Source organism: Artibeus jamaicensis, unplaced genomic scaffold (assembly GCF_021234435.1).
Source record: "Artibeus jamaicensis isolate MK-2021 breed Jamaican fruit bat unplaced genomic scaffold, CSHL_Jam_final contig_465, whole genome shotgun sequence".
In the NCBI taxonomy this organism is placed as follows: domain Eukaryota; kingdom Metazoa; phylum Chordata; class Mammalia; order Chiroptera; family Phyllostomidae; genus Artibeus; species Artibeus jamaicensis.
The window spans coordinates 6,790,177-6,806,260 of NW_026521843.1; positions in this window are offsets into that span (position 1 = coordinate 6,790,177).

Below are 16,084 nucleotides of genomic sequence, written 5' to 3' on the forward strand. Positions count from 1 at the left end.
CTTTTTGGGATGTCCAAATTGTCACCATCACTGCTCTTGCAGTTTGGGGCTGTTATCGAGTGAAATAAGGGTGACTTTAACATAAACACTGTGATACCAGGACAATCATTCTGATAACCCGGCAGCTACTAAGGGAGGAATGGACAGGTGGGGAGCAGATTTAGTGCAGAGACACAGGACAAAGGGATGATTCACGTTCAAGGAGGGATGAAGCAGGACAGCATGAGATTTCATCATGCTACTCAGAACAATGTGCAGCTTAAAACTTACAAATTGTTTATCTCTGGAATGCCCCACTTAATATTTTTGACCATGGATGACTGTGGGTAACTGAAGCCTCAGAAAGTGAAACTAAGGAGAGACTACTGTACTTACTGTATACGTGTGAGCAAACTACCAAGGTCAAGGGGAGAACTATTAAAGGGATTAGAGGGAGCAGGGTTGTTACTACTGCCTGTTTACTAGTCAGATTGCGAAGTCTCATGATTCTCAAGGCTTTAGCTAAAGTGCTAAGAAGGGTTTTGCCCCAGTCTTGGGGGAAAATTAACCCCAGATTAACCATTGTTTTGATTCAGCCTCACAAAGATTAAAAGCAAACACTGAAAGGGTTGTTCTCATGTCATTTAACCTCAACTTAGAAAATAGTTCAAGAATAGCTTCAGAAATACAAAAGTATCCAGCACTCCACGTAAGTAAAATGTATGAAAAAGAGAACTAATATATGAGATGCCTGGATAAATACACAGACTATTATAATTGACATTTCTTTAAAAGATAACAGTAGTTACAGTAAAAATACTAACAATGTATTGTGAAGTTGACAACATATGTAGAAGTACAATGTGTGAGAATATTATTACAAAGGCCTAGAGGGATGATATGGCAGTTTATTGACCAGGCCGTTCTTAGACCTCATAGGAGACTCTGAGCCGGAAGCGCTGAAAGCCGCTTCAGGATTTCTGACCTTCAGAAACTGGTGACAAAATCTCTCAGGAAACTATGAATAGAGAAGAACTTCTTTAATCTGCCAAGGGCATCTACAAAACCCGGAACATTAATGTCGTACAGAGACTGAATGATTTCTTCCCAAGGTCAGGTTCAAGGTAAAGAACGTTATGGTAACCATTGCACAAAGGCAAGGAAAAGAATCAGAGGACATCTAGATCAGAAAGAAAGAAAACTGTCCTTATTTACAGATGACATGACCATCTCCAAAGAAAACAATTTTTGAATTTGACAAATATGCTGCTAGAATGACTTTTAGTGTACTTGGCAGTGTACAAGATCAACACGTAAAAATCAGTTTGTATTTCTATAGACTAGTAACAACAAATCAGAAATTGAGATTTAAAAATCAATACTGTTTACAATAGCATCAAAAATATTAACACATGAAGTTTACTGTTTGTTAATTACACCATAAAGCTGTTAAAAGTGAAAAGAGCTAAAAGTCCTTTGTTAACAAAGAGAAAAAGACCTGGGATACGGGACTTTGGGAATCCAATACAAGAACTAAGAGATGGAAATGCCCAGGAAGACAGTCGAGAGAAGGCTGAAAGAGAAAATAGCTGGTCACGAGAGAACCCATATTCCAGAACAGAAGAGGAGGAGGGAGGAAGGATGTTCCTGGGGAATAAGTGAAAGACATAGTTTACTCTGTGTGTTCGAGTGCACTAATTAAAATACGAAGGAAATGCAGCTGTACTGGAGAGTTTGAGGATGAATTAAAGATAGATGCATAGGAAGCTAAGTAAACAAAATGAAGCAATTACTAATTCTAAAGAATGCCAAAAAGTTGTACAAGACAGGAAATGTAATGGGTGTACAAAAAGGGGCTCCATTCCAAACATATTTACATAGGCATAAACATGTAAGTAAAGGCTATTTATTTATTTTGTCTTACAAGTTTTTATTAAATTAATTGAGATGACATTTGTTAATAATATTATGTAAGTTTTAAATGTACAGTTCTATAATGCATCGGCTAGGATTCTTTATTTTAAATTATGATTTAATGGTGATGCTATTACAGTTGTCCTGATTTTTACCCCTTTGTTTCCCTCCACCCAGCCCACCCCACTCCCTCAGGCAATCCCTCCACCATTGTTCATGTCCATGGGTCATGAGTGTAAGTTCTTCATTTCCTATACTGTACTTTATATCCCCACGGCTATTCTGTGACTCCCAGTTTGTACTTCTCGGTCCCCTCACCTCTTCACCCCTTCCTCCACATCCCCCTCCCGTCTGACATCCATCAAAATACCCTCCACATCCATGATTCTGTGTTCTTCTCGTTTATTTAGTTTTTTTTTAGATTCAGCTATTGACGGATATGTATTTTTGCCCTTGTATTGTTCATAGTTTTGATGTTCTTCTTTTTCTTAAGTAAATCCCTATAACATTTTATACAATAATTATTTGATGATGATGAACTCCTTCAGTTTTGTTTTTTTTTTTTGGTCTGGGAAGCTCTTTATCTGCCCTTCAATTTTAAAGGATAGCTTTGTTGGGTAGAGCAATTTTGGCTATAGGTCCTTACTTTTCATGACTTTGAATATTTCTTGCCAATCTCTTTAACCTGCAAAGCTTCTTTTGAGAAATCAGTTGATAGTCTTAGGGAAACTCCTGTGTAAATAACTTCTTTTCTCTTGCTGCTTTTGAGGTTCTCTCTTTATCTTTAACCTTTGGCATTTTAATTATGGTGTGGTCCTCTTTGCATCCATCTTGTTTGGTACTCTCTGTGCTTCCTAGACTTGCATATCTATTTCCTTCACCAAATTAGGGAAGTTTTCTTTCACTATTTTTTCAAATAGATTTCCAATTTCTTGCCCTTTCTCTTTTCCTTCTGGCACCCTGAGGATGCAAATGTTGGACCTCTTGAAGTTTTCCCAGAGGCTGCTTATACTATCCTCAATTTCTGGATTTTTTTTCCTTCTTGTTGCTCTGATTGGTTGTTTTTCGCTTTCTTATGTTCCAAATCATTGATCTGATTCTCGGTTTCATCCACTCTATTGTTGTTTCCTTATAAATTGTTGTTTATTTCAATTAGTGTATCCTTCATTTCTGACTGGATCTTTTTTATGTTGCTGAGGTCCTAACTAAGTTCCTTGATCATCCTTATAACCAGTGTTTTGAACACACTGTTATCTGCATCTGATAGATTGCTTATTTAGCTCTTGAGTGGGCCTATAAATTGGGTGGGGCGGTATCTCTGGGGATCTCCAAGGTGGTTCAAACAGTGTAAGCCAGGTTGATGGAGTCTCAGATATGGCACCAGCTGCCAGCTTTATACCTCTTTGGGGAGAGGGTTCAGAAAAGGAACAATCGCCTCTGCTCACCTTGGTGCCAGATATTTAGTTTTTCATTGTATACCACTGGTTTATACCCTTCAAGCTGCCACCCTAGGGCTGGAGCTCAGAGAGAGTGAGTCTGTTTAGGTGAGACCATGCGTGGGTTCTTTAAGAGAAGCTGCTTGAGGGTCTAAAAGTTTCTTACACTGACTCGATCCCAGCTGGTTTTTGCAGTCAGAAATTGTGGGGACTTATCTCCCTGGCACTGGAACCCAGGTCTTGGGGGCTAGGTATGGGGCTGGGACTCCTTTCTCCAGAGATATCCCTCTCAAATTTTTATCCATCCCATGTGAGTGTGGGGCCACCTTATTCTGTGTCTGTGCCCCTCTTACCAATCGGGATGGATGTGGCTTCTTTAATTCCATAATTGTCATTCTTCCACCAACTCAATTTCTGATGGTTCCAAGTGATGGTTGTTCTATATTTTAGTTTTAATTTTGATGTGGTTGAGAGGTGGTTTGAAGAGGCAAGCCATGTCTGCTTATGCTGCCATCTTGACCAGAAGTCCTAATATTCTTTATCTGACCAAAAAGTCACATAAAATTGGGAGAAAGGGAGAATGAGGAGTGGAAACTGGTGTGCAGCTGAGTGCTTGTGTAGAGTGTAGAACAGGACTCAACTCCTTTACCGAGAAGTCTACAGACAAAAATCTTAAAGTCTTATGTGAGGTGATGGATGTGCTAATCAACCTGGTTGTGGTAATTGTTTCACAATATAATATATTTGTTTGTTGTCATCATCGCATTGTATACTTTAAGCTTACATGATGTCATATGGTGCTTTTATCTCAATGAAGCTGGGAACAATAGTAACATAAGCATATTGTTTAGGCAGATGGAGGTAAATACCAGAGACCTGGCTGAAAGGAAGAAGTAGTTGCTTCTGGGGAGTGGGAATAAGGGTAGGAAAAAAGCCAGGCAGTAGACTACTGGTTGTTATCAAAAGTCAATAGTCTCTGACTTTTTAAACTATTTTAAATAACCCTGTGACCCAACAAATATAAGAAAATGTATGGAAAGAATCCTGGGAGAACATCAATAACAATGAAAACAATGGTTTTGACTCTTTGTTTTCTCCATCTATTTGTAGTTGTCCAGAGTTTTTCTAGGGCTATTTATTACTTTCATAAAAAATACTAAATGAGTCAATAAACGTAAGTGCACAAAACCCATCCTGTTTACAATTTGCAATAAGGTAGAGGAAAAGACTTTGGAAAAAAAAAAAGTAGAAACCGAGACGGAAAATCCCAGGGCCAGGGCAGCTGGCAGTGGTTCTGGTCTGCAGGGCCCCGGAGCAGCTCTACCTGGGAAATCACCGGGGATCACTCCAGGGTAGAACCCGAGCTTCCTGAGAGCCACGTGCTTGCTGACTACTGTAAGGGGGTAAGCAAACACCTCCTCACACACACCTCCTCACACACAACAACAACAACAACACAATTTCAAAGGTTGATCTAAGATTCCTGCCATTGCTAACAGGATGCCTTCCCATGCTTACAACTTAACATCAAAACACCTCCAATTTGGTAACTTCTATGTTCCATGGATCTCTCCTTTAGGACGGAAGTGAGAGGGGGAAGGAAGCAAGGTGAGTATGAAGGGAAATGAGAAAGAGTTGAGGTCTATTCTAAAGATAACTTCTTAAAAGTTTCCAGGGGGAAAAGTTAGAAAATGGGTTCTTTGCACATGTTATCTCATTGACTTCCAAAAATAAGTCACAGTCCTCTTTTGAAAGAAAAGGAATCAAATGCCACAAGGGGTCAAAAAATATTTTCAGGTTCATCAAAGTCAGAATTTGAACCCAAGACTACTCCCGCCTTCCTCAGCCCTTTTCTTCATCCCAGGCTTCCTTTGTTATTATTTTTTTCCTTCCAAAGATATTTATATGGCACCCAGGCAGAACACTAAACCCTGGTCTGAGTCTTCATAGAACTTACACTCTGGTGGGAGATCTGGAAAGTAAAATAAACAAAAAATATAAATAAACAGAACAGTCTCAAATACTTGTTCAGACTGTGGAGCAGATAAAACAAGGAGCTGCCATAGTACTAGGCCGAGGTGGGGGTGGGGTGCTTTAGAGTAAGTAAGTGGCCAGGAGGGAGCAGTGTTGGAACTGAACCCTGAATGACAAGCCGTGGAAAGATTGATCTAGGAGCAAAGCATTTCAGGGACAGAGAATAGTGAGAGCAAAGACCATGAGATAAATGTGAAAACAAGTTATCCAATTCCAAACCCATGTTCTTTCTCCCATCCCACGCTGAGCCTGTTGGCAGGGATCCGAACACTGATATGTTATTGATATGGCCGCCTGCCCTGTCTGGTGTGGGGTTCCCTGGAAAGCCGACTTTGAAACTGAGATTAGAATGCAGGGAGGTTACTGGGGAGAGCCCTTTGGAACTGCACCCAGGGGGAGTGAAGGCAGCAGGGCTAGCTAGAGGGAGGAGTGGAACTCTGCTGTAGTCTTGAGACACTTTGCACAAGGACCCTGACCTTGGCATAGCAGACTTGCTGAATTTGAGAATTCAACCATCTCTGGAGCTTTGCTGCCCTTGTAATTAACTCCTGGACCTGATACTCAGCCTTTACTGCCTTCAGTTGGCAGGAGATGATTGTCTGGTGATGTGCTACCGAGGAGGTCTTCTGGCTTCCACACTTGACCTTATTGATCAATCACTCTCAGCCCTTCATTGCCTGAATCATTCTCAACAACAGCCACCCCACTCCACTGTCCTCCTTCCTGCCTGCCTCTCTAACACCTGAGATCTTGGCCCCCACCCCCGATGGATTCCTCTCCATAGATATTCCCCCCAAGTTCATCCTGGAGTTTTTAACAATTGCTTGAGGCAAGTAGGGGACCATCGACAGCAAATGATGGGCCCTCATGGCCAGCTGGCTAGTGAGTGATCGAGCCCCAGACTCTACGGTAGAGTCTGCCTCCTCAGACCATTTCTGGAACCACAGTCTCTGAGTGGGAGGTGGAAGTTACAGTAAGTTTACTGGGGAATGTCTTCGGGATCGACCCCTGGGGGGTCAAGAAAGGAGGTAGGGTGGGCCAGAAGGAGCTAAACTCTAATGCCTTTGCAGCAAGGCCCTCAGCTTATCTCACAGAGAGATGTACAGTTGTGGTGACTCTTCAGAGCCATTCCAAACTGAAGCAGGGGGGCTGGTCATTTGTACCCCTTATCAACCAGTCACTGGATTGGGCTGCCTTAGGGAGGGGCCTGTGACTTCGAGTAAGTTGACTTCAGCCAATGGTAGTGTCCAGGGAGGGGCTCAGCTGGGAGCCATCAGCAGGCAGGAGTGCTTTGGTCCTGAAGGGGGTCCCGGGGAGTGAGTGTACAGGGACAGCCACCGCAGCCCCTCTTTGGACATTTCTGATGCAAAGAACAATTAGCTTCCTTTCCTGAGGCATCCATAAAATCAACATCTGGAGGCTGGGAGCCCGAGGCCCATTACAAGTAGCAAAAAAAATTTGGACAGGATGCATTTAATCTTGAGTTAATGGTACAATGGCCTGCCAAGATAAACTTCTCAACCTCAACATATTTTATTTTGAAAAAAAATGTTATTGTCAGGTACAAGGGAAATTCCTCCTCACTTAGGCCACTGTGCCAGATGACATCATAGCTGGATGGGGCCTCTTGTTGGGTGTGCTATCCTTTCCATCTGAGTAGATCTCTCCCCACAGGCCCATCTCCCGAAAATCTGGCCTCAGTTACTAAGTAAATCTGGCCTCTGATGGCTGCAGGAAAGGAAAGAAATGTGACTTGAAAACAGACATTTTTGGATGTTATGTTTCTAAATACCAGATATGTTGAATTTTTCCCCCATCACCACCCCTGCTCTGAGTGGAAATCAAGTGGTCATTAAAGGGAGCACTTTGAACCTAATCTTCACTCCTTCGATTTTTTTGAGCCCCTACTATGCTATCAGTGTGGTGGTAGTTATTGATAATAGTGACCATTGTCCACTGCCTGTTATGGGCCAGGTGCTGTGCAGATATTACTTTGCATACTTGTAAGGAATGCAGGAGGTAGATGGATGTGGAAATTGTCCCAGTTGTCTAGAAGGAGCCAAGGAGGCTCAGTTAGATTGAGCAACCTAACCAAGTCAGTGGTGGAGCTTGGTCTGTGATACAGGCCTTTGGGGTTAAAATTCCAGGGCTTTCCGTCTGTCACGGAGTCTGTCAAAGTGAAGAGACTCAGTAAATGTGTATCGAAGGAGTGGTTGAGGCACTTGTGTGAACAGCAGGGGTAGGAGTGGGGGTGGCAGTTCTTTGCCAGCCCTGTGTCTGCTTCCACAGCCTGTAGGTTGGCTTCTTGGGAAGATTCTGGCATTCCTGGAGAACCCTAGAAACTCTAGAGCTCTCTAGAGTTGTCATCAGCAGCCCAGCCCTGGGCAGTGATCTCTACTGTCAGAACAGGGGGTTCATGCCCAGAAGTGGGGCTACCTCTTGGCCTTGCATGGTCAGTTCTCTGCCCCAGGAAAGCTGTGGCGGGAGGCTGATTTGGTACACAGAGCAGGAGGGCTCATGGGCTTGGTTCCTTCAGCTCCATCCTTGGGAACTTACCTTGAGGGCTAAGATAGAGCTATGGATAGAATAGGATGAGAGAAAGAAGGGGGGTGGTTGTAGCACCCACCTTCATTACAGAATCTCAAAACATGCAGTAAAGTGGGAGAATAAGCACATCTTAGCTTGGGGCATGGGGCAATGTCAAATCCTGGCTGTATAATCACTTTTTCAGAGGCATTTTTCTGCTCAATGAGGTTGGCAGGGCTGTGATTCCCAGTCCCATTTTAGATAAAGGGATTGGGACTCAGAAGAGCTACCTGACTTACCAGGATCACCTTGAAGCACCAAGGCTAGGGTCTCCTCCAAGTCTACTGTTCTTTTTGCCTCTCACCCCCATGGCATCTGAGCCTGGAAGGGAACAGCGTATTCTGTCCCCTGGAAGGGAACAGCGTATTCTAATAGAGAGAAGACAGGCTTTGAACTCAAAAGAGCTGGACTTGAATCCTGGATCACAAGCTGAGTGATCTTGCATAAGTGACCTAGCTCTTGCTAGCCTCCATTTTCCCATCTGCAAAATGGAGCAAGTTATTATTCTCTATCCCAGAGACTATTCTGAGAATAAAAAGGTATCATAGCTGTTAAGAAGCTGGCCCATGCTATTTGAAATAAATCTTACCTCTCTTTCTCCATTCTCTGAGAAGTGCAATTATTCCTACACAGACGTGGGATGATTATTATATAATTTATTTTTACTGGTCTTACTCTAAAAATAAGTTGAGGAAGCTGATGTAATGACAAGCCCAAAGTGGAAGGATCTTTGTCCCTTCAACCTTTGCTCTCCAAGCGTCAGGGCAGGTGGGTACATCCTCTTGGAGATGCAGGAAATAGAAGGACGCACAAGGCATCTGTTTAATAGTCACTGTGCCAGGCTGAGGAGCAAGCTTATGGCCTGCTTCTCCCTGGGATTCTTCCTCACTCAGTGTTGAACTTGTTGCTCAACTGTGCCGAACTTACCACTGAGCATTTTCAATGCTCTTCCCTTTGCCAGGGACACTCTCCATCTGACTAACTTAGCTGGAATGTCACTTCATTCATTCATTCATTCATTCAGTACAGTGTGCTGTTACATTCTAGTCAAGAAATAAGTACACGTGAACATGTGATATGCAGTCATCCCCCCATATCCATGGGGGAGGCATTCCAAGACCCCCAGTGGATGCCAGAAGTCCAGGATGGCACCAAACCCTATATATACTATATTGTTTTCCTATACATACCTACGGTAAAGTTTAATTTATACATTGGGCAGAGTATAAGGGTAACAACAACAAAGAATAAAATGTGACAATCATAACAGTGTACCGTGTATTTCTCTCAAAACATCTCACTGTACTGCACACACCTTTTCACTTACAGGAAACACTTCACAACTACTCTTTGACATATTTGAATTGCTGGCAGCATGACTCTTGCACTTTGGGGACATTATTAAGTAAAACTAGGGTGACTTGAACACAGTACTGAGATAACACAACAGTCAATCTGACGACTGAGACAGCTATGGAGTGAGGGACAGTGTGCTATTCTATCACAATATCCTGAATGGAGCATGGTTTAAAGCCTACGAATTGCTTAGTTCTGGAATTTTCCATTTAGTATTATTGGACTGTGGTTGACCACAGGAAACGGAAATTGTGGAAATCGAAACTAAGGATGGGGGCACTACTATATGTATGATTTCTGCCCCTGATAAGAGCAATGAAGAACAGAGATCCGGACAGAGGTGTGGAGGGTGGCGGTGCCAGTTCGGACAAGCTGCTTGAGGAACATGTGTTCAGAGTCAAGTCCAGATGGAGGTGAGGGATGGGGGGATGGGCATGGCCATCAAGGTGGGGGGAGTCAAATGCAAACACTGAATAGAAATAAACTTGAAGTGTGTACAGAGAAAAGGGAATAGGGCCCAGGTGCCCCCCGCCCTTGCTGGGCCCAGAACCTGAGTGGCCATTGAGGGGGGTCTGGACTGTCTTTGTGAAGTTCCTCCAGCTCTGACCCTCTAAGAGCCCTGAGCCCCTGGCTAGCTGGAGGGAGAAGGAAGCATTTAGGACCAGGCACTGCAGTCGGCCCAGGTGAGTCTGTGCTCTGCTCTCCCATACAGGCCACCTGCCCAGGGCCAGATGGTCGCATGTGGGACTATGCAGTATGTCAGGCACACCTGTCACTGTCAGCCTGACTTGAGATGGGAGTCTAGCTAATCTACTCTGAGAGAGACCCCAGGGGTCATCACACTCATCTTCCCACTCAGGGTACAACTTCTCTGTCTCCGTCCCCAGGCCTGCCACGACCAGGCACCACACAAACCAGGCGGCGTAGAGCACAGCACTGTGCGCCCTCTCAGTGGTGGGCATGAGAAGTCTGAAGTCAAGGTATTTATTGGCAGGGCTGTGCTCCCTCTGAAAGCATCTGGTGCTTTTCTGGCAACTTTGGGATCCCTGGATTTGCAGCTCCACAGTTCCAATCTCTGCCTTCGTCATCACATGGCATCTCCCCATGTGTCTGTCTTCACATGGCTGTTGTTTTATAAGCCCACTAGTCATGTCGGATTAGGGGTCCACCCTCCACCAGTATGACCTCGTCTTAACTAATTACATCGGCAACAACCCTATTTCCAAGTAAAGTCACATTCTGAGGTAGAATATGGGTGGTAGAACTTCAACGTATCCTTTTTTCTGGTGAAGGAGCACAATTCAGCCCATAACCCCTTCCCTGCCACCCAAGAAAGGGGCCCCTGGGCTTCTGATGGGCACTCCCACTGAAGGGAGCATGCGCCTTAGATGCAGCCAATTCTGCGGCTGGAGATTTCTTCCCTCGTCACCCTGTCTCCTTCCTCCAGTCCTCCCTCTCTCACAGAAATATTTATCAAGGAATTAACACATTCCAGGAACAGGGCCAAGCCCTGGGTGCCCAACAGTAAACAAAAGAGATGGAGGGAAAGGCTGTCATTACATTACCCTTGCCCACAATTCCTAGGTTCCTTCCACGCCACACACAACGCCCTGGCCACACCCTGGCCACACCCTGAATGTGGCCCTTCAGCTATCCAAAGACAGTGTTGGGCTCCCCAAGGCTCCTGTGGATGAACACCTTTGGCTTCTTTACTTATTCTGCACAATAGGGTGATAGACACTTTATGGTCCAGACCAGGCATGGCTGAGAGTGACAGTGCATGCTGGGTAAGTACACTGAGACCACAGGGGCACACCGTAAGTGTCTGTCACTGACTGCAACATATGGTCCCATCATGGGGCACGGTCTCCAGGCCCTTCCTCACCCAAACTGCTCTCCTCTGGATGTTTTCTAGTCTGTCCCCTCTTACGCCACTGTCCCCAGAAGGAACTGCCTTATGGAACTTGCATACTGGAAAAAAATGAACAGGTGAAGAAGTCACTTCAATAAATGTGCCGAACACTGTCACAGAGGCATAAGGATGGTACCTGGGGAACCCAGAGGGAAATACAGTGGATTCTTTCTGTGAAAGTGGGGATTGGCTTCACAGGGGGCCTGATATTTGAAAGGGGTCCTTACAGGTGAGTAGAAGTTTCCCCTATCAGGACAGGGGTGGGGCTTCTCAGGAAAGAACATCTTTGTCACAACTCAAGGTAGAGGAGAGAGCAGGCTCCCTGCTCACCTATTGCCATATTTTTTGTTGTTTCTTTTTAGTTACAGTTGACATACAATATTATGGAGACTCATGTTATTTTTCATAAAGCCTTATGAGATCTCATCAGTTGCTGGCCTCCTTTGGGCTGCTCTAACCCTAAATTATCACGAGAAGGATGCACCTGTCTGAACAATAGCAGTTCATTCCTACTTCTGATCTTCTGATTTGTTCTAAGGAAGAGCAGCCAACATACAGGCCAAATTTGGCAAATAAGGCATCAGCAGCTTGGGCCAGGATCCTTCACGTTTCCAGGCCCCTGTGGGAGTGAGTGATAGACAAGTATTCACTGAGAATGAGCTTCATTGGTGGGTCCATTCTGGTCTCTGGAAAGGTAACCATCACTCATTGTCACCACTCTCAAAGAGGTCATTCTAGTGAGTGAAATATAACACATGCATGCAATGAACTGTAAGTCATGACCAAATATCTAAGGACAGTTACACACCTTTATAAGTTTACCATATATTTTGGGAACACAGGGAAAGTTGCATGTAATTCCAACCAGAGAAGCATAGTTGGCTCTCACTGAAGACCTTTGAGAGCCTTGATGGTCCAGTCAAATGTCAGAGTGGAGGGGGTGGCCCAGAGGCATGAACACACAGCAAATGAGTCAGATAAGAACAGGCTTGGGACTGTCTTGCGGTGGAGAGGAAGGAGAAGCAGGGAAAGGTCAGGGAGGTGCCTCAGAAGGCAACAGCTAGGAGCTGCTGGGGTAGCAGGCCACCACCATGCATGGACAGCCATCCATAAACTTGCCTTCCCTCTGGCCAAGGTCTAAATGCAAGTGTGGTGACCACCCAGGGCAGAGGTGAGAGCAGTGAGGAGTAAGGTGAATCCTGGAAGCCCCACAGCCAAAGCTCACAGCACCACCTCTGGGTAGCCTTGTCATCAGCTACACCCTCTTCTCCCGCCTGCCTTGGGAGGCTGGCCTTTCAGTAGCTGCCTGGCATCCCTCCCCCGTTGTGGGTGGTGGCGGTTCTCTAGAGTGATGACTCACCACAGAGCTGGCCTCCATCCAAACCCACAACCCAGGCTGATGAAGCCACAAGCAAATCCTCACCAGCCCTCTTGAAGCGCGGCCTGCCAGAGAGGCTTGTCTTGGACAGACGTTGAAGCCAGGGGTGTGGGAACCAGCAGTGGTTGGGGGAGACGTTCAAACACCAAAATGGCCCTCAGTTTCGTACCTTCTTATCCTAGGTGAGAGTGCAGTTCTGCTGGGATGCTGACATGCTCATCTCCTGGCACTCAAACATCACCTGTTTGGGGGCCTTCCCAACTGCCCTGGGTGGAGAGGGCTCAGTCTCCCACGTTCTGTGGTCTTCTGTTGCAACATCTAGAGAAGGGTATTATGGCTGGTGGCCTCTGGGCCTTTACCCTTCTAGAATGTGAACCACCTCAGGGGAGGGAGTGTGCGTTCCTCATTCAGAATCCTCAGACTGGGCATCCAGGGGTGGTCAGCAATTGTGGACCATAGAACAGAGGAAGGAAGTGAATGAAAAAAAAACACACAAAAAACGCACAATGGAATAAAATCATGTATTCACAGAGATTAGAGAGAGAGCCTGAACAGGGCGGCATGTAACTTCACTTTTGTTCTTGTAGGCCCCATCCATTCAGACTACTTCAAAATTGTATTTTATGGCTGTATTGGTATCGGCAAATGTAAACCAGGCACAATTCATTGTTATATATTCATTATCACTATTATATTCAATTTTGTTTCTTCTGATTTTAAAGGTAATTAAACTGAAGACATGTCCATGGGCCTCAGGCATTGCACTTACTGAGCCCTAGTTCATGAGCCTTGAACACAATGGACAAATAGTAATGAGTGTTCCTACCAAAGCACCAGCCAATCAAAACCCATCCTTCATAGGTTCCAGTTCCTGGGTGCCTGAGGCTGTGCCTGACATTAGACCTTGGATTGCTGGATCTTGGGAAGAGCCAGAGGCTCTGGAAGGAGGTGAGGGGTGAGACCTTGTGACTCTTTGCTAACCGGTTTGGGAGGATATCAAGATTTGAAAAATAGGCACGGACAGCCTGGTGCTGTCTATAAACCCTGGACAGAAGTAGAAATAAAAGATGGTCACTGCAAAGATGCAAGATGAAGAAGAGGAGGAGCAGGCCTGACCGTCAGGCCTCTGCTTTGGGTCACAGGTGAGTGCCAAGGTGATGAGAGAATTCTATAGGGGTGTGCCAAAGAAGGGAAAAGCAGTGAGTTTATTCTGGGACATGGTAAAGGATCTTTGGGTTCCAGGAGGCGATGCCTGTGAGTGTTGAAGGGGTGGGTGGAGTTTTTTAGGAAATAAAGTGAGGATGCAAACAGAGGTCTGGAAGGTTCAGTCGGCACATAGTAGGCCCTTGATAAGTGTTCTGGGCTGAATGAGAGCCCCTAGGGCCAGCACTTCAGTTCTGGCTCAGGGGTTGTTTGGAAGGACCCCACACAGGCTTCCTTCAGGGGGACACACAGAACACCCTTTGTGTGATTAGGATCGAAGTAGACAACTGGAGGGCATATTTCAGCTCAGAGTACCCAAGATGTGGGGGTGTGGGGGCTTAGCGCTGTCAGAAGTCAGTGTAGGGACTAGCAAGAGCTTGTCTTGTTGCCTTGTACCTTGGAGATCTGGGAGGCATCAGCATGAAAAAATGCATTTTCCGGACCCTGGAGCCATTCTTATTTTCCCTTTGAGTTTATTTCCCTAAAACTCTGTTGATAGATATTATATAATCACATTGTTTAAATATTTGAGATGGTGATTACACCACCTTTCAATTTTAATTGCCACTTCTGTTCACAAGTCAGACGTTCTCAAGCAAAATTAATTAGGATGAAACGATTGATGATCTTTAAAATCCAACCCTTCAGAAACTAACCAGTTGCATAAACCCAACATCACAGCCCCAAAGTGAATTGGACCATAGACCTATCGCCTCAAGGCTGTCCGCCCCTAAGGCCACACGTTCATCCTGTAGGTAAAAGATGAAAATGCAAAACATGCAGTTGAGAATCACAGAATTTATTTTCATGCAAAAAATCCCTTCTTCTTAAAACCTAAAGTAAAAAATAGCCATTCTGAAAAAAAAAATTCCTTCTAGAACAGTACCGATGCTTCAGTCATCTCTCTTTGAATCCTGTGAGTGATAAGCACCTCAGAACCCAAAAGACAGACCAATCTATTGTTGGCTTGTTCTGATTGTTACCAATTTCTTTATGTCATATTGGAATAGCATTCCAGTCACTTTCTGTTGTCACTTGTAAATTTTACTTTCTGAAACAACCCAGAAAAATTCTATTTTTTAAAATTTATTTTATTAACGATTCTATTACACTTGTCCCATTTTTTTCTCCCCTTTATTCCCCTCCATCCTGTACCACCCTCCCACTAGCATTCCCCCGCTTTAGTTCATGTCCATTGGTCATATATATAAGTTCTTTAGCTTCTACATTTCTTATGCTATTTTTAACCTCCCCCTGTCTATTTTGTACCTACCATTTTATGCTTCTTATTCTCTCTCCATTTCCCCCCATTCTCCTCCTTCACCTCCTCACTAATAACCGTCCAAGTGATCTCTATTTCTGTGAATCTGTTCCTATTCTAGTTGTTTGCCTAGTTTGTTTTTGTTTTTTTTTAGGTTTGGTTGTTGGTATTTGTGAGCTTGTTATCATTTTGCTTTTCATATTTTTTTTATCTTCTTTTTCTTAGATAAGTCTCTTTAACATTTCATATAATAAGGGCTTCGTGATGATGAAGTCCTTTAACTTGACCTTATCTGGGAAGCACTTTGCTGACTTTCCATTCTAAATGATAGCTTTCTGGATAGAGTGATCTTGAATGTAGGTCTTTGCCTTTCATGACTTGGAATATTTCTTTCCAGCCCCTTCTTGCCTGCAAGGTTTCTTTTGAGAAATCAGCTGATAGTCTTATGGGAACTCCTTTGTATGTAACTGTCTCCATTTCTCTTGCTGCTTTTAAGATTCTCTCCTTCATTTTAATCTTGGGTAATGTAATTATGACATGCCTTGGTGTGTTCCTTCTTGTGTTCAACTTCTTTGAGACTCTCTGAGCTTCCTGGACTTCCCAGAAGTTTTTTTCCTTTGACAGATCAGGAGACTTCTCTGTCATATTTTCAAATAGACAAATAATAGAGCTCTTCCTCTTCTCCTCTGGGATCTCTATGATTTGGATGTTGGAACATATAAAGTTGTCCAAGAGGTTCCGGAGATTTTCATTTTTTTAATTCTTGTTTTTTCATTCTGTTCTGGTTGAATGTTTATTTCTTCCTTCTGCTCCAAATCATTGATGCCAGTCCTGGTTTCCTTTCCATCACTGTTGGTTCCCTGTATATTTTCCTTTATTTCATTTCTCATAGCCTTCACTTTTTCCTCTCTTTTGCGACCATACTCAACCACTTCTGTGAGCATCCTGATTACCAGTGTTTTGAACTGTGCATGTGATGAGTTGGCTATCTCTTCATTGTTTAGTTGCATTTTTTCTGGAGCTTT